This window comes from Schistocerca americana, chromosome 5, assembly GCF_021461395.2.
Source record: "Schistocerca americana isolate TAMUIC-IGC-003095 chromosome 5, iqSchAmer2.1, whole genome shotgun sequence".
Lineage (NCBI taxonomy): Eukaryota > Metazoa > Arthropoda > Insecta > Orthoptera > Acrididae > Schistocerca > Schistocerca americana.
The window spans coordinates 538,419,681-538,434,833 of NC_060123.1; positions in this window are offsets into that span (position 1 = coordinate 538,419,681).

Here is a 15,153-nt window from a genome sequence, read left to right on the forward strand (position 1 = left end):
CCGTCTGACTGCTACGGTCGCAAGTTCGAATCCTGCCTCTGGCATGGATATGTGTGATGTCCTTAGGTTAGTTCAAAGTTCTAGGGGACCGATGACCTCAGATGTTAAGTCCCATAGTGCTCAGAGCCATCTGCTGTTTGGGGCGCCACATGGCCATGGGAACCTGGTGCTGTTACGCATAGGTACGCGTTTCTCAGGAGCGTTTGTGTCTGCCCGACATCACCTTAGTGGAGCTGTCCTCGCTAGTACCGTAGTTATTTTAAGTTACGTTTGTTTAATCTACGCTCTTATTACAACCTCTTATGTTAATATTGTCCACCAAGTATTTATGTCTCTCCTGAAATGGGTAATATGACAAATTTATGATTAGCTTTAAGATTTTTTAAATTTCGATTATTTCGGCCTGCACGTATTGTGCAAATATTTGGAAACTTTGATCTTACTTCCTCTAGTAGTCAATGTCTGCGATGTTTTTCTAATTATTTGCCATCTGTTACATATTCCATTCATTCCATTCTTGTAAAAGAAAATCTTGTGTAATCGTAACTGTCGACACTTAACTTTTAAAATTGATTTTTTCAGAAAACTGAATGTTTGGACTTGTGATTTATTTATCGCTGCTGCAGGTGTCCTTTTCGAGGACTATTATGATTAATATAATTTTCTTCTCTATTAATAGCCATAAGGGCGGTTGATTCTCAAAATTATGAGGGAGTATTTATTTTGATTATTCCAACACCAAACTGCTTTAATTAAGAAATGTCTTACCTTATTATCTTGCAATTTTGCACTTGTTACTCATTTCTTACACGACTTAACATGAAAGTAGGCAGAAAGGAACGATAACATCCCGTCAAAATTTCTAAAATCATTGGAAGTAAGTGGCAAAAAGAACGTCTATTCCTGTTGGTGTGTACACCGTGTGACACTGGTCGACCTTCAGAGTCGAAAAAACATTATTCTCTAACCCTGAAGACAGTAAGAGCCGAAAAGCGCGAGAATTAACACACAGTCAGCTTAACAGCTTATGCAGTAGAGGAATACGTGGCGGGTCACATCAAACCAGCCAGAAGACTGATGTCATGTATATGGCATCAGTCTTCTGGCTGGTTTGATGTGACCCGTCACATACTCCTCTACTATGCCAACACTTTTTTTTCACTTCAGTAGCACTTGCAACCTACATCCTCAATAATGATCTGTTCCAATGTTCCAATGAAAACGAAGAAACAAGACGATCTAACGATGTAAAGAAATTTCTACCTAACATTCCTCAAGAGCAGAAACCTCTTAATAGAGTATCTGCCTGTTGTGTCTAGACAAGACAGCCTAGACACAATGAGAGGAAGCCGAAAGGCACGCGCTAAGCTAAAGCTGGATGGCGTGAGGTCTGAAACAGGATACGTAATGAATGCTATAAAGAAAAGTACGTAGCTGCTGGAATACTTTAATCCATCCTTTTGGTACATCTGGAGATTGTGGCGATACAAGTGAGACTCTTTAGATACATGCAATGTTACTAATGGCGCCTTGCTAGGTCGTAGCCATTGACTTAGCTGAAGGCTATTCTAACTATCTGCTCTGCAAATGAGCGAGGCTTCGTCAGTGTGCATCGCTAGCTACGTCGTCCGTACAACTGGGGCGAGTGCTAGTCCGTATCTCGAGACCTGCCTTGTGGTGGCGCTCGGTCTGCGATCCCTGACAGTGGCGACACGCGGGTCCGACATGTACTAATGGACCGCGGCCGATTTAAAGCTACCACCTAGCAAGTGTGGTGTCTGGCGGTGACACCGCACTGCCAGTAGCCAACGAAGAATGGACAAGATAGACATGATTGAAAGATACTCACCACAGGCTGCTTTGCTGTATTTTGGTTGTGGTTGGAGTTTTCGTACGTTATGCATAACGCTATACGCTCATAAGATACTCTTTTATTGCTGTAATGAATATGAACAACATAAACTTGCGTAATAAAGTTCTTACACCGCCTCATCAAGTTCGAAAAAAGGGACTTCTTACCACACTCATACGGTTCAAATGGCTCCGAGCACTATGCGACTTAACTAACCTAAGGACATCACACACATCCAGGCCCGAGGCAGGATTCGAACCTGCGACCGTAGTGGTGGCCCGGCTCCAGAGTGAAGCGCCTAGAACCGCACGGCCACTCCAGCCGGCTTACCACACTCGTTAGTCAAAGTATGTTGTGGTCATCAGTCCCCTAGAACTTAGAACAACTTAAACCTAACTAACCTAAGGACATCACACACATCCATGCCCGAGGCAGGATTCGAACCTGAGACCGTAGCAGTCGCGCGGTTCCGGACTGAGCGCCTAGAACAAGCGTATTTGTTAACCACTGTTATGTTGCTTGATCAGTGTATTTGAATTTCATTAACATATCATTTTTAGTAAATCAAATCATGCTCGAAGACCTGTAATATAACATGTGAATTATGTCACAATCGCACACGCTTCTTTCGTTTATTTTCATTACTGTCGACAGGCCTTAATTTTAGTTAGTACTGGTTTGTGTCGCCATCTTTACATTAGAAAAATGAAAACAATTCACCTGCAGTGCGCCTCTCGCTTCGAGAATTATAATATTGTGTAACACTGTGTCTCTCTCTCCCGGAATTATAAGATTGTGTAACTCAGATGACTCTTCCAGAGAAGGAAAACGACATAACTGTCCGGCTCGTTTCAAATTTAAAAATGAGTGGATGTGATGTGGAATAACGTATATAATGTAGATTAGCACAAGGTAATACATCCCAACAGTATTCTCCAAGCTGTACTGTAGTAGCGTTTCCTAAGTAACGGCACGTATGTTGTGGAGAACGGCTTCAGCCGCGTGGAACTATGGACACCATTCGTGGACTTCTCGTGTCGTTGTTTACGTAAGATGATGATACAAAAAAAAAAGACTGTCGCTACACATGGAGGGTTCAAGCTGGACATCGTTGATTTCTATTACTTTTAACTTACGTTTCGTCAGCAGCGACCATTAAAAGCAATGTTTCTTCATATTCCATGCCGAATCCTTTATACATTATGGCTGCGAGTCTAACTCTTTCTGCTTCATTTCAAGAATCCAGCGGTGGGAGTTCAACTGTGCAGAAATTATTTCTGTTGACTAAATGATTTCAGAATACTGATGAACAGCTAGTCTTTGTGAATAGGACAGTTCATAGTAGGTCTGTACAATATTTTTCGAAAGCATCTGTCACAAATCAGAAATTTTATAGACATGTTGATATCTTTGATCTCTTTAGAGATGGATTATCATCTGTACTCGCATGACCACGACTAAAGGCTTAGACCACTGAGTAAAAGTGCTATGGTTCACTGTGGTCCAATTTCAAACCTTCCTTAAAGGATTGTTGATTTCTGGCAGCTTTTAGCTACTAAGAGATTAATATTAATGTGTAATCTTTGATCTTCAACAGTCAGAATGAGGATGCCCGTGCATGCTTCTCGTCATGCTCGCGTTACTCACAAGAGAAACTCCCCATCGCAACTTCTTAGATTTAGTGGTAAGAGGGCCCAGTGGCAGTGGACAGCCCGTCAAAAACTGAACACAGATCAAGCATGAAAAAGGGAAGAATGTGTCCTGGACTCTGAACACGAACATGAAATTCAATACAAAGCAGCAGGAAAGAGAAGTGGTGTCGTGGTTAAGCGGTTACGGTTGTTGAACTGCCAAGAGGGCGAGCTATGTGCAAACCTCATGCCTATCAATTGTTTTTTTTTTTTTTTTCGATGTTCGCTTCATTCAAGTTTGTGTCTGTGCCATGGTTTAACGTCCGTTTTCAGCAACGAGTCGTAAGATAGAGATCTATAATAACAGTTGATTCTGCACGACTAGTCTATTAGCAGCCGAACAGCGCCTGGTTCAAATGGCTCTGAGCACTATGGGACTCAACTTCTGAGGTCATCAGTCCCCTAGAGCTTAGAACTACTTAAACCTAACTAACCTAGGGACATCACACCCGAGGCAGGATTCGAACCTGCGACCGTAGCGGTCTCGCGGCTCCACGCTGTAGCGCCTAGAACTGCACGGCCACTCCGGCCGGCGAACAGCGCCTGGTACGGACTTATAATGACAATTGATTCTGCACATCTTCTCTATTAGCATCCGGAAGGAAGTGGCTTTCGAATGGCAACCGAAAACTTTTTATGACAAGGTGACAAGTCAACCGAATCCTTCATCGGAAAATGCGTCTGGTATGTTATATGCGCCATTAGTGACAGTTCGTGCGTCATATGACAGGAATCTCTTATCGACGCTCCTAATTTCTGTGATTAGTAAGTGAATGAGCCAACGGCGTTGCTGCAGTGGTAACACCGGTTCCTGTCAGATCACCGAAGTTAAGCGCTGTCGGGCTGGACTAGCACTTTGATGGATGAACATCCGGTCCGCCGAGTCGTATTGGTCAGCGGGGTGCACACAGCCCATGTGAGGCAAACTAAGGAGTTACTTGATGGAGAAGTAGCGGCTTCGGTTTCGTAAACTGACAAAACGGTCGGAAGAGCGGTGTGCTGACCACATGCCCCCACATATCCGCATGTAGTGACGCCTGTGGGCTGAGGACGACACGTTTTAGGTAAGTGAGTAGTTTGAGCCTTCTTGCCGGATATAGTGTTTGTATGAATGTGAATGTGATCGCTCCCAAGGAGATGATGAAAACGTAATAGTTCGTTACATTAGCTGCAACAAATGAACGTAACGGTTTCACAATCGCGCAGCTTCTCTGTTCTCTGTCAAAACATATGGTTTTAATGTTCTTGAAGCCCCATTCCGTTTTGGAAATCTTGACTCTTGAATTCCTTTGTTGCAACATAGTTCGTACCCATTTATTTACTGTTTTCATTTCTGTGAGACGTCTATGTGGTATCTCGCCTTTTCTCAGTATGCATTACACTTACTTGCGACGGTAACATATTCTTACCGCATAACTGATATTCTATAACCAATGTGTAGTATGACATCTACCAAGACTACATGAAAAAAAAAAACGTTTCAGTGACCGCACAGACAGTTCAAAATGTGAAAAAAAAGGCACAGTGGAGTTTGAACACGGCTCGTCCGCGTGACAATCAAATGAATTTTATCAACACCTTCGGTTAGTCGCGAAATGTCGGGTTGTCTGTGATTAACCATAGCAAAACACAGCATGGAAATAATCTCCATTAAGCGCACGTTCCTATACAGCATTTCGCTTGAAGTATTTTCCGCCAGTTTTAAGTACTCTTTCGTATTAGAAGTCAAAAGTGGTGGCTGTATCTTACACTCTCTCTCGCCGGTCGTTCATTTCGATATAACTGACACCAGATCTCCATTGTCGTGACTTCAGCTAGGTGGAAGGAGTGCTCTTAACTTCAGTGCTTCCACTCCACGTTTAAGTAAGTCATGATTCGAAAGGAAAATAACAGCCGTAAATATAATCCGCAGAAGTTCCTGCACAGACTACTTCTGGCGGCGGTCAGCAGTTAACTACTTGATGCATTTCTTGCAGACTTAATAGTGCCACTCTCTCTCCCTCTCTCTCTCTCTCTCTCTCTCTCTCTCTCTCTCTCTCTCTCTCTTTCACTATTTATTAAATTTAAAGCTGTTGTCTTACTATTTAGATGTGCAGCGTTAGCTTGTAGCCAGCCGGCACGAACGTTCTGTTATTCATTCTGTGGAGTCAGGCAAATATTCCGGTCGTTTAAATATTCTGCCATAGAAGTGGCTACGTAATGCAGAACATATTATACAATCCTCTTTCTTTTGTTGTTGAGTTATAGCAGCTGCATAATGGCTCGACTTGTCACCTGATTCCTTTAGTCTCCATTAAGCGTACTTCTGCACTTAAACCTTAAATCTTCTGCCTCTCGCGTACTAGACACACTCATTTCCACTGCCATTCAACAATATTTTATTTGGGAAAAAACTAAATTTCTGTTGTTATATTCTCTCCGATGACTAAATACTAACTTCGCTGATACAATTGTTAAATTCATCGGCGCTTGGTATATATTTTTTTAATATTTTGTGATATCTCATACAAATGCCTAGGGCCAATTTAATATATAGCACCTGTCCATAGCTTAATCATTCTCAATTCGCCATTAACACCGTTCTTCCAATAAAGAAGATTAATTCACTTATCTGAGTGAAGTACATTTACGGTGATAAAACAATAGCAACACACAGGACGTTGGATATAAATGGAAACCAGAGACAACTTTTAGGGCAAGTTGAGTCCAACGTATTCCCTTCGCAGTGCAGCTACTAATTATACATGCCTGTCCACATTTGCACTATGGATGGAGAACTGAAAGGGGTTAGTTGTACACTGCCGCATCAAGAAGTAACATAAAAATTCTAATGGTCCTCCCACATGGTTTCTTCTGTAGATGTCTCTGCGCAGAATATCACTAAGATCATAGAAACATGTTTCTTGATTGAGACTGAAAGATACTTTCTAGTGAGGGGCAAAGGCTGCGATACATAATAAGAAGTCAAATTTCATGTAGTGATGACAAAAATTGGCTCTGTGCACTGTGAGTTTAAACATCTGAGGTCATCAGTCCTCTAGAACTTAGAACTACTTCAACCTAACTAACCTAAGGACATCACGCACATCCATGCCTGAGGCAGGATTCGAACCTGCGACCGTAGCGGTCGCGCTGTTCCAGACCGATGCGCCCAGAACCGCTCGGCCACACAGGCCGGCTTAGTGATGATAGTATCTTTTAACTGAGAATGATATAGCAGACATAGCTGTAAATAGCTAACAAATGATCTAGCAAATATTAGACAGCAATGTCACATGCAACACAGTTTCTGTACGTATCAACTGAAATGTACATAAAATATTTTGCTTGAATCACAGTCACATATCACATCAAACTTTCTATTTAATCTCTTCTCTATGCATTGCTCACATAGACGCTATTTTTGACGATAATTTCGTGTAGATCGGGCGAATAAGGTAACGAACATACTGTCTTCTGCCTACAAACATGCTGTACAACTGCCCCATTGGGTATTGTTCACTTCAATCTCCAAACTCAAAAGTTCAGCGCGAAACACTTCACTTGGTGTGCACTGGTGACGTGGACCAAAGGTAAACATTGTGCTTCGTAATACTAAAATTGTTAATTAAGAAAGGTTGTAAAGAGCATTGGAATAAAGTGTGTAATAGCTTACTACTGAAGAGATTGCTACTATCACTGCAAATACATCAGATTAATTTATTAAGGAAGCTGAATAAATGAAAATATATCTGCACCACACACGACCTATTAGTTTACACATCAGATGACATTCTCTTTCTCATTTACAAAGTGAAGCTTGCAAGTGAATATTACACATCCCAGTGCAAAAAATATTACTTATCCCCTCCATTGTGAGATTTAAAAATTCAAACGTTCTCATTGACTAAAAACAGTTTTTAAAATAGGTACACTAACAGCATCAAAAACAAAAGTGAACAGGCAAGTACCTCTAAATAGTACTGTTATCATAGTAACTCTAACATATCTCCGACGTTAATTGGCAAAAACACAATAAAATATGCATGCTAAAAAATTAATGAAGTAGTTTCAAAAGAAAGAAAGAAGAAGGAAATTTTCTAATTCTGATTAGTCAATGAATCATAGATTTGTTATCACTGTAGAAGATATTTATGCAAATTGGCTTTTTTCTTTCAATACAGTTGGCAAAAAATTTATGCAATCCATTCAATTAACATTTTATCATGGCTATTTCTAAAATTTAATGTTTTAGATTTACATAAAACGTTGAAAACTGGATCCAGTTCATTTGGACAACAAAAGTGCTGTTACTAACATCTTAACTTACCACCTACATAAATATGTTTCTATCGGAATTGTCCAGCAGTATTCCTGCAATGATATTCGGAAATTTACATTAACTTACAAATTTTAACATTCAAAACTCGTCTATACAACACATTGCCATCGTGCTACAGCGTCATCAGTGAATCCCATCGCTTTCACGTTGTCTTTCCACTAGACACTGCGTTTCAGCAATTTACTTTTACAGTCGTTGCATTAACATAATTTAACGTTAAAGACTGATCTACAAGTAAACTTAACATGCGATTGGGGTGTGACAAAAATGTGCCAGCGACGTCTGGACTTGACTCAGTCATTTACAATGTTACCTTGCATTGTTTGACGTCAGACTACCCCCAAGTTGCTAAAGGAGTGACATATTTTTATCAGTTCTCTCGTCCCGTTGACAGCATACGGTACAGCACATACATACATGAAGAAACATAAAATAGAGTCAAGTGGAAACTCAATTTACCTAGTTAAAACCTGAGACGGATCCTCATAGACCTTAACGACACTCATAGCTTATTAACATCTCCACCAATATGAATTTTTGTTATAAGTCATTTTAACATTTACACTATATCGTAAATCCTAACCATATTCATCGCTTATCAACAGCTCAACAAATATGTATGTTATCGATAGTTTGTCATAGCATTTTGCAGAAATTCTTGTATAAAGACTGTATAGGTTTTGTTTTGATAAAAGAAGGTGGATGTATAATTATGAATCATCAGCTTTGAGAGAACCCATAAGGCTACATGTCAAATAAATTCTGACGATATGCTTGCATCATAAATAAGAAAAAAGAATCCAGGCTTCAAACATCGTTGTCTGTACTCGACAATTAGAGGTACATTCTTTGCTGTTGTTTTATATTATCTTTAATTATTTTACCAAAACTACAATGTATTTGTTGCCTTGTCTTTTTTCATGAAGTGTGCAACTGTATTTTCGAATGAAATGTATGTATGCATACACATAATAAGTATAAAAAAATCCGTCATATCTATGCTCTTTTCAGTTACAGTAAAGTATTTTCGCAGGGGAGACCGGGGCTAGTTTTCCGTAGTTTTTATTTTAAGTTTATTTTTATTTTTTTATAGTACTTTACGCTTGTATGGTCGATACTGCAGATAGTGGTATCCCTTGGCTATTAATCAATGATGAAAATATCACCCAAAACTGCATGCTGAATTGATTAAAAAAGTGCTTACTGAAACGTTACATGTATGCCAATTTACCCAACATGTGGGAAAGTTGGCATACTAGCTGGGGTAAGTTGGCATGGTTAACAGGTTCTGAGGAATAAACACAAGTTAGTCACTAAGGCAAATTTATTTAAATACAATATGAAGGACAAATGCTGCCGACACTTTCTTACTTTTGGATATTTCAGTTGAAGTGCATTTTGTATTAGTGTCAAAATGGCAACAACCTTAATATATAATTAAGACAATAAATTAACTCAGAAAGATGATAATAAAATAAAAAATAGCAACGAAATTATGGAATCACAACTTCATGTCCATGAACAACTAGCTCGGTTGCTCATTTGAACTGGTGGTATTAGTTTTTGCACAATTTTGCTTCTGTTACACCAGATCGCTATGGAACGTCCGGCCATCTCACAAATTTCTTTTCTTTAACGATTGTCCAAGGAAATATTTCATCACCATCAATTTCCAATATCTTTACAGAATACAGATATACACTATACGTCGCCAACATGAAGTCTTCCAGTTGATACTGCTTCGAATTGCCTTCTTGGACTACATTCATGCTTTTGTCTTTAGTAGTCTGTGTTGGTGGGCATTCTCGAGATGATGGGTACTTGTGCTCATATTCCTCTTAATTTTTTGTACTTAGGGGGAAATCGCGGCTATCCTCAGAATCAGCATAGCTCATTATTCATGACTTTTCCGTCATTTGTCAATCATGACCCCGAGAATGCTTTCCCTTCTTTTTTTAAATGCAGGCTTTTCGCCTGACTCCTCTAAAATAGGCCTACTAATTGACACTTGATTACTTTTTGCCAGTACATTTTTGGTCGGTGTGTCTGTCAAGACAGCAGCGTGTCTCCGTTTTCTGTCAAGGTTAAACAGTTTTCGTGGGCCTGCTTTTGGAAAATGGCGAATTTCTTCTGGTGTTACGATTCACGACGATGATGGTGTGCTTGGAATAGGTGCATCAGTGGAGGACGAGGTAGAAGGACTGCATTGAGGAGGCGGATCATTTACAACGTCAGCTTTCACAGTCGGACACCATCAGGAGGCAGGCGATTAGTGACAGATGATCCCAGAAAGTAGACTTCATGAAAGATGTCAGAATTCAAAGGGCAAATCTAGCTTACCCTAAACCCTGCGGTGATATTGGATGGGGTTGTTGCAACCGGAAAAGCTGTGTTCACGATGCTAGGTAAGTCATCAATTCAAATCATTTACTATGGGTGATTACTCATCCAAGCATTGCAAGCAGTACTAATATATTGTTTAAGTAGCCCAAACACACACTGGTCCAGAGGCTGCAATTTATGACAGCAGTGTGGGGGAAACGGTAGGACAACAATAATCAAGTGCTTCAATAGACAAATGCGAGTCGTGGTTGTGAAGCAGAATAAGTGTTGGGCGATCCTTTGAGGTTCTGGAGCGTCTCGAACAAAGTGAGGTTTGTGCTTTGCTATAGCAAATATGAAGAATGGAGGGATAGAATTATCTCCAGATGATATGCTTGTTGCTAGGGCTACGAGACTTTCAGCAGATGTTATCCTTGAAAATTGCTTCAGACTTTTCTAGGCTACCACTCTGTCTGGTTTCTGTACAGTTGTGATACCCGTTTCCTCCATATTCCAAATATCTTGAGCTTGTAACTTCAGTCGATTCAAAATATTTTTAAGCAAACTGAAGAAACTGTCCACATTTACTTCGTTAAAACTGGTAGTCCTGGCTAGGCTTGTGGCTTAAGGTGTTCGGATTGTGGCAAAACAAATTAAAATAATTAAATTTATTGATTTCTTTGAAAAGAGAAAAAATTATGGATATGGAACTGTAACTTTAGAATTTTTGAAAGGCTTTTTTACGGACTGTATAGACCGCAGCCTTTAAGGTATTGTATGTCTCTGCGTCGGAATGTCTCATTACAGCGTGGATAAAGTCTGATGCCAGGCAGGTCCCGCCATTTTCCTTTCCTCCCAAGAAAGTTGTACGTTAACTTCATTTTTCGTGGCGTATTGAAAAGCAAATTTTCTAACCTCCTTCGGGCGTAAACCGAAATAAATATCCTAGGCTTTCTTAAGGTATTCACTTAACAGAAACTTCTGTTCAAGAGAGAAAACCTGAAACACAAAATTTTAAGTATGTCATTAGTTGCGAATCTGATATTATGACAGGAATGTGTAGTGGCTAGATATATGGCCTTGGAGTTCAGTATGCCCACAGGCAAAACCTTACATAACTATTTTTTTTAAAGTCAATAGGCCGATACATTTCCTATGAGTTTCATAAATATTTAGAACATTAGGGACTACATCAGTGGAAGCGCCATATTCTCTCGCTGCCTAGCTATATTCCGTACAGCGATGTTGAATTCTTCTGCTGTGGCGGCTAGGCTTCTTTTGTCGATAATCGGAGCATGTAAGGCATTCTTTACGTTCTGACCAGCATGCTTTGCTCTTTCCGTCTTTCTCTTGTAATTCCTCGTGACAAACCTTCAACGAAATATAAAAGAAAGTAGTTAAAAACGCAAACAGATACCTATGTGAAAAAACTGCGAATGAGGGGTAGGTTGGCATACGCCACGTGGTCTATGCCAACATGCCCCAAAACCAAGATTCCAACTTGTCAAAACAACACATTTTAGACAAGATGGAGGCGCCGTTGCTACACAAAATGCTTTACAAAGCAGTTAAGTACGTGAATAGAATTATTATTTTCTCCTCTACCCACCACAGGTGCTTAAAATTCCCTTACATAATCTAGAGCTCCACAGAGTAACAAAAATTTACAGCGAAATAAAAAAAAACAATACTCGCTCTTCTGAAAAATAAGAAACATGAAGTTTTTCCTCTGGGAGTTCTCATCAGACGGAAACTACAATGGAAGGTACAACTTCGTTTGTGACTTTCACTGTTCAAATCTAATATGTATTAACAGCCTCAAAAAACGTTCAGAAGTTTATGAATTGAGAGGCACCCACAAGCTTTGATCATACTGTGGCATCAAGCAGCCAGGCCTGGAAGATGAGTGATCTGCCAGGCGAGTGGATTTATTCTTATTTTTCGAGAAAACATCAATGACTGATTATTAACTCTAGTACCCACAGTTAAGCTACAAATTATTCTCCTGTTCAAATATTATGCAACGGAAACGGATAACGCACTTCTGACTATTGGGAATATACACAACTCTGATTGTTCACTACGCTCTGGCAATACCACATTTTCTTTCTTACCGAACGGCTTTGACCAACACGTGGCTATCGCACTGAATATGAAGGGCGCACACATTATAAATTCTGGGTATCATGACAACACACTATTCGAAGAACAAGGCCACCAATCTTTTTATTTTCACTATCTTTTTTATTCCGATTAATTCTATTACGATTCAAAGATAACCTAAATACACTATTACATTTATTCAACAATTACACATGATAAACTCCGCCCACTGGGCATGGCTTTCCATTGGTGAGTCTCTATCTTATGGTCTCGTAATTGTCTAACGCTACAGTGCACTTTCTGGATAGGATGGTGGATCTTTTTCTATCTCACACTTCGACTCTCACACCCATCATCAGGAAAAGTTACTCCAGACCGAGTGGTACAAAAGGAACATGAATAACCCACTGCCTCTGAACCCATCTTGCTACTCTCCCATGCAAACCACACATACTTAAATTACATGAAATACATCACATTGGAAACATAGAATACATCACAAAGAATAGTCATAACGTTATAATCACTTCACTTTCAGCTTTCCCACTTCAATTAGTATTCATCCCAGTTTCACAAGACACTGCCGCACTACGTAACTTTTCTTTCCTACTACGATACTACGAACTCTGGAGGATATATTTACGTCTTCCTGTGCGATGCAAGCCAAGTGGCGTTGCTGGATAGACGGCTGACTCACCTTGCTGCTCTCTCAGAGTATTAGAGTTTGAATCCAGCGTCACACGGAAACATAACACGCAAAGTAGTATTAAGATCATATTCATCACACACGCGAGTTCTCAACTGATACCTTGGACGAGTACTTCTCTTTATCCTTTGTCTCACACAGATTGAGACTCACACAGTTCTCACCACGTGGAAGTGTTTGTCTCTAATTTCAAGTCCTGCACTCGCCATTTCTTAAATATTTCTAACATTTAGTACACACGCCAGTAATTCAGCTTAACTTTAGCACTCGGAAGTATTTCAACTTAGTACTAGCATTCGCAAGTATTTCAACTTATTGCTACACGTGGTTTCACTGTGACCGCTGGTCACTTCTGAAGAATATTACGATCCCCTAAATATTACCTGCCTGTCATTTAATTCTCCCCCCAAAACTTACTGAAATAGAGAAATAATTATTCAAACTACTCTTTAAGTATTTCACATACATACCATTCTCTCCACCCTTTTGTCTTTACAGAGCACACCTAAAACAGGTCTTACCAACACAAGATCCGGTGCCAGAGTGTTGAAGCATGGCTGTTCTTCAGCTCATCTCGCAACTCCACCGAGGCGGGGGAGCACCATGCTACCGTATTGGTCAGCCACATTTCAGGTGCTCAAAGATCAGGTAAATTGCATCTCTTCGGTTCCACCGAAGGTGACCTAAGGACCATCTCAAAGATAATCATATATTGTACATTAACTATCTGTGGTTAGCAGATGACCATACATTCATTCACTTCACAGATCTCACCAAATTAGATGTAGGGATTTATTTTGAGGGAGTGCACATGTGATCAACTAAATAAATAAATTGTCCTCCTTTCCTACATTGGTATCCAGCTTCGGTGTATTAAGTGAAATTGAGTTATTATTACAAAAATATGTTGTTCTGACAAGAATATCAAAGAATGTTGTACCTATTTTCAATGTCAGGCTGGTACTGTACCCTTTCAGAATTCCTAAGGGACTTAACTGCTGAGGTCATCGGTCCCTAGACTTACACATTACTTAAACTTAACTTAAACTAACTTATACTAACAACAAACTAAGCAACACACTCACCCATTCCCGAGGGAGGACTCGAACTTCCGGCAGGAGGGCTAATAGCCTCAGTTTGTGAGTCAGCAGTTTTATTTACACTCTTTTTAATACAGGATTGGTTCAAACTGAACAAACATACAGCTGCTGATTATAGAGGGTTAATAGCCCAAGTTTGTGAGTCAGAGATTTTGTTAATACTCTCCTATCCTTGATTGGTGCAAAGTGGACAAGCATTAAGTTGCCTATTACAGTTTTTAATCTCTTTCAAAATCAATAAAATTTAGGTAAATGTAAGTTCTAATGTGTTCATATTGTTTTCATTTGGTACTGCTCAAATGTTTCTAGACGTGTGCTTTTTATGTTTCATTCATTGTTATTGGTTATGTGATTCTAAGTGGATGCTATCCTATTTTCGGTAACATTCTTCGGAAACGAGCTTAATGGTGAAAAATGTAAGCTGTAAGGTAATATAATAAACAATCTTAATCAAGATAGAAGTTTTATTATAAATTTCTTCAGTCTGTTTTGTAGGTCAAAAGTGAATGAGAGTTCTCTGAGGAGGTTCACTGTGACTGTATTTGATTTACATCGTAACAGTGACTGCAAAGCTACCGACATAATGGCTGATGTACAGAAATGAAATCTGTTCGTAGAACATCAGATGTGTTGTTTTTTGGCAAAAGTGAAAATTAATAGTCTATGTTTGAGAATAACATTTTTTATCACGTGTTTGAACTCTGTGAGCATATGAATTTCAATACGGACTGAATATGAAATAATTATAAAATTTCAGGGAATGTGAGGCGAAGCTTATATTGAAAATTTGATTAATTGAAAATAGTTCACTTACTCCAATTGAGGATCACTAGGTAAATTGCTTAGTTGCCACGTTTAATCTACGTCAAATAAATTATACGTCTCAGGTTTTATTTTGTTGTTTCTGATGTTGCAGGGACGTTTTGTTGCATTGATTGACACTATCTCCTTCGATAGAGTCCGTTTCTTTTATTACATTGACATGTTTTCATACATTAAACGAATTGGTTTCGCCTTAAGTAATTCGGTACATTACAGTGTTTATTTTTATGAAATAA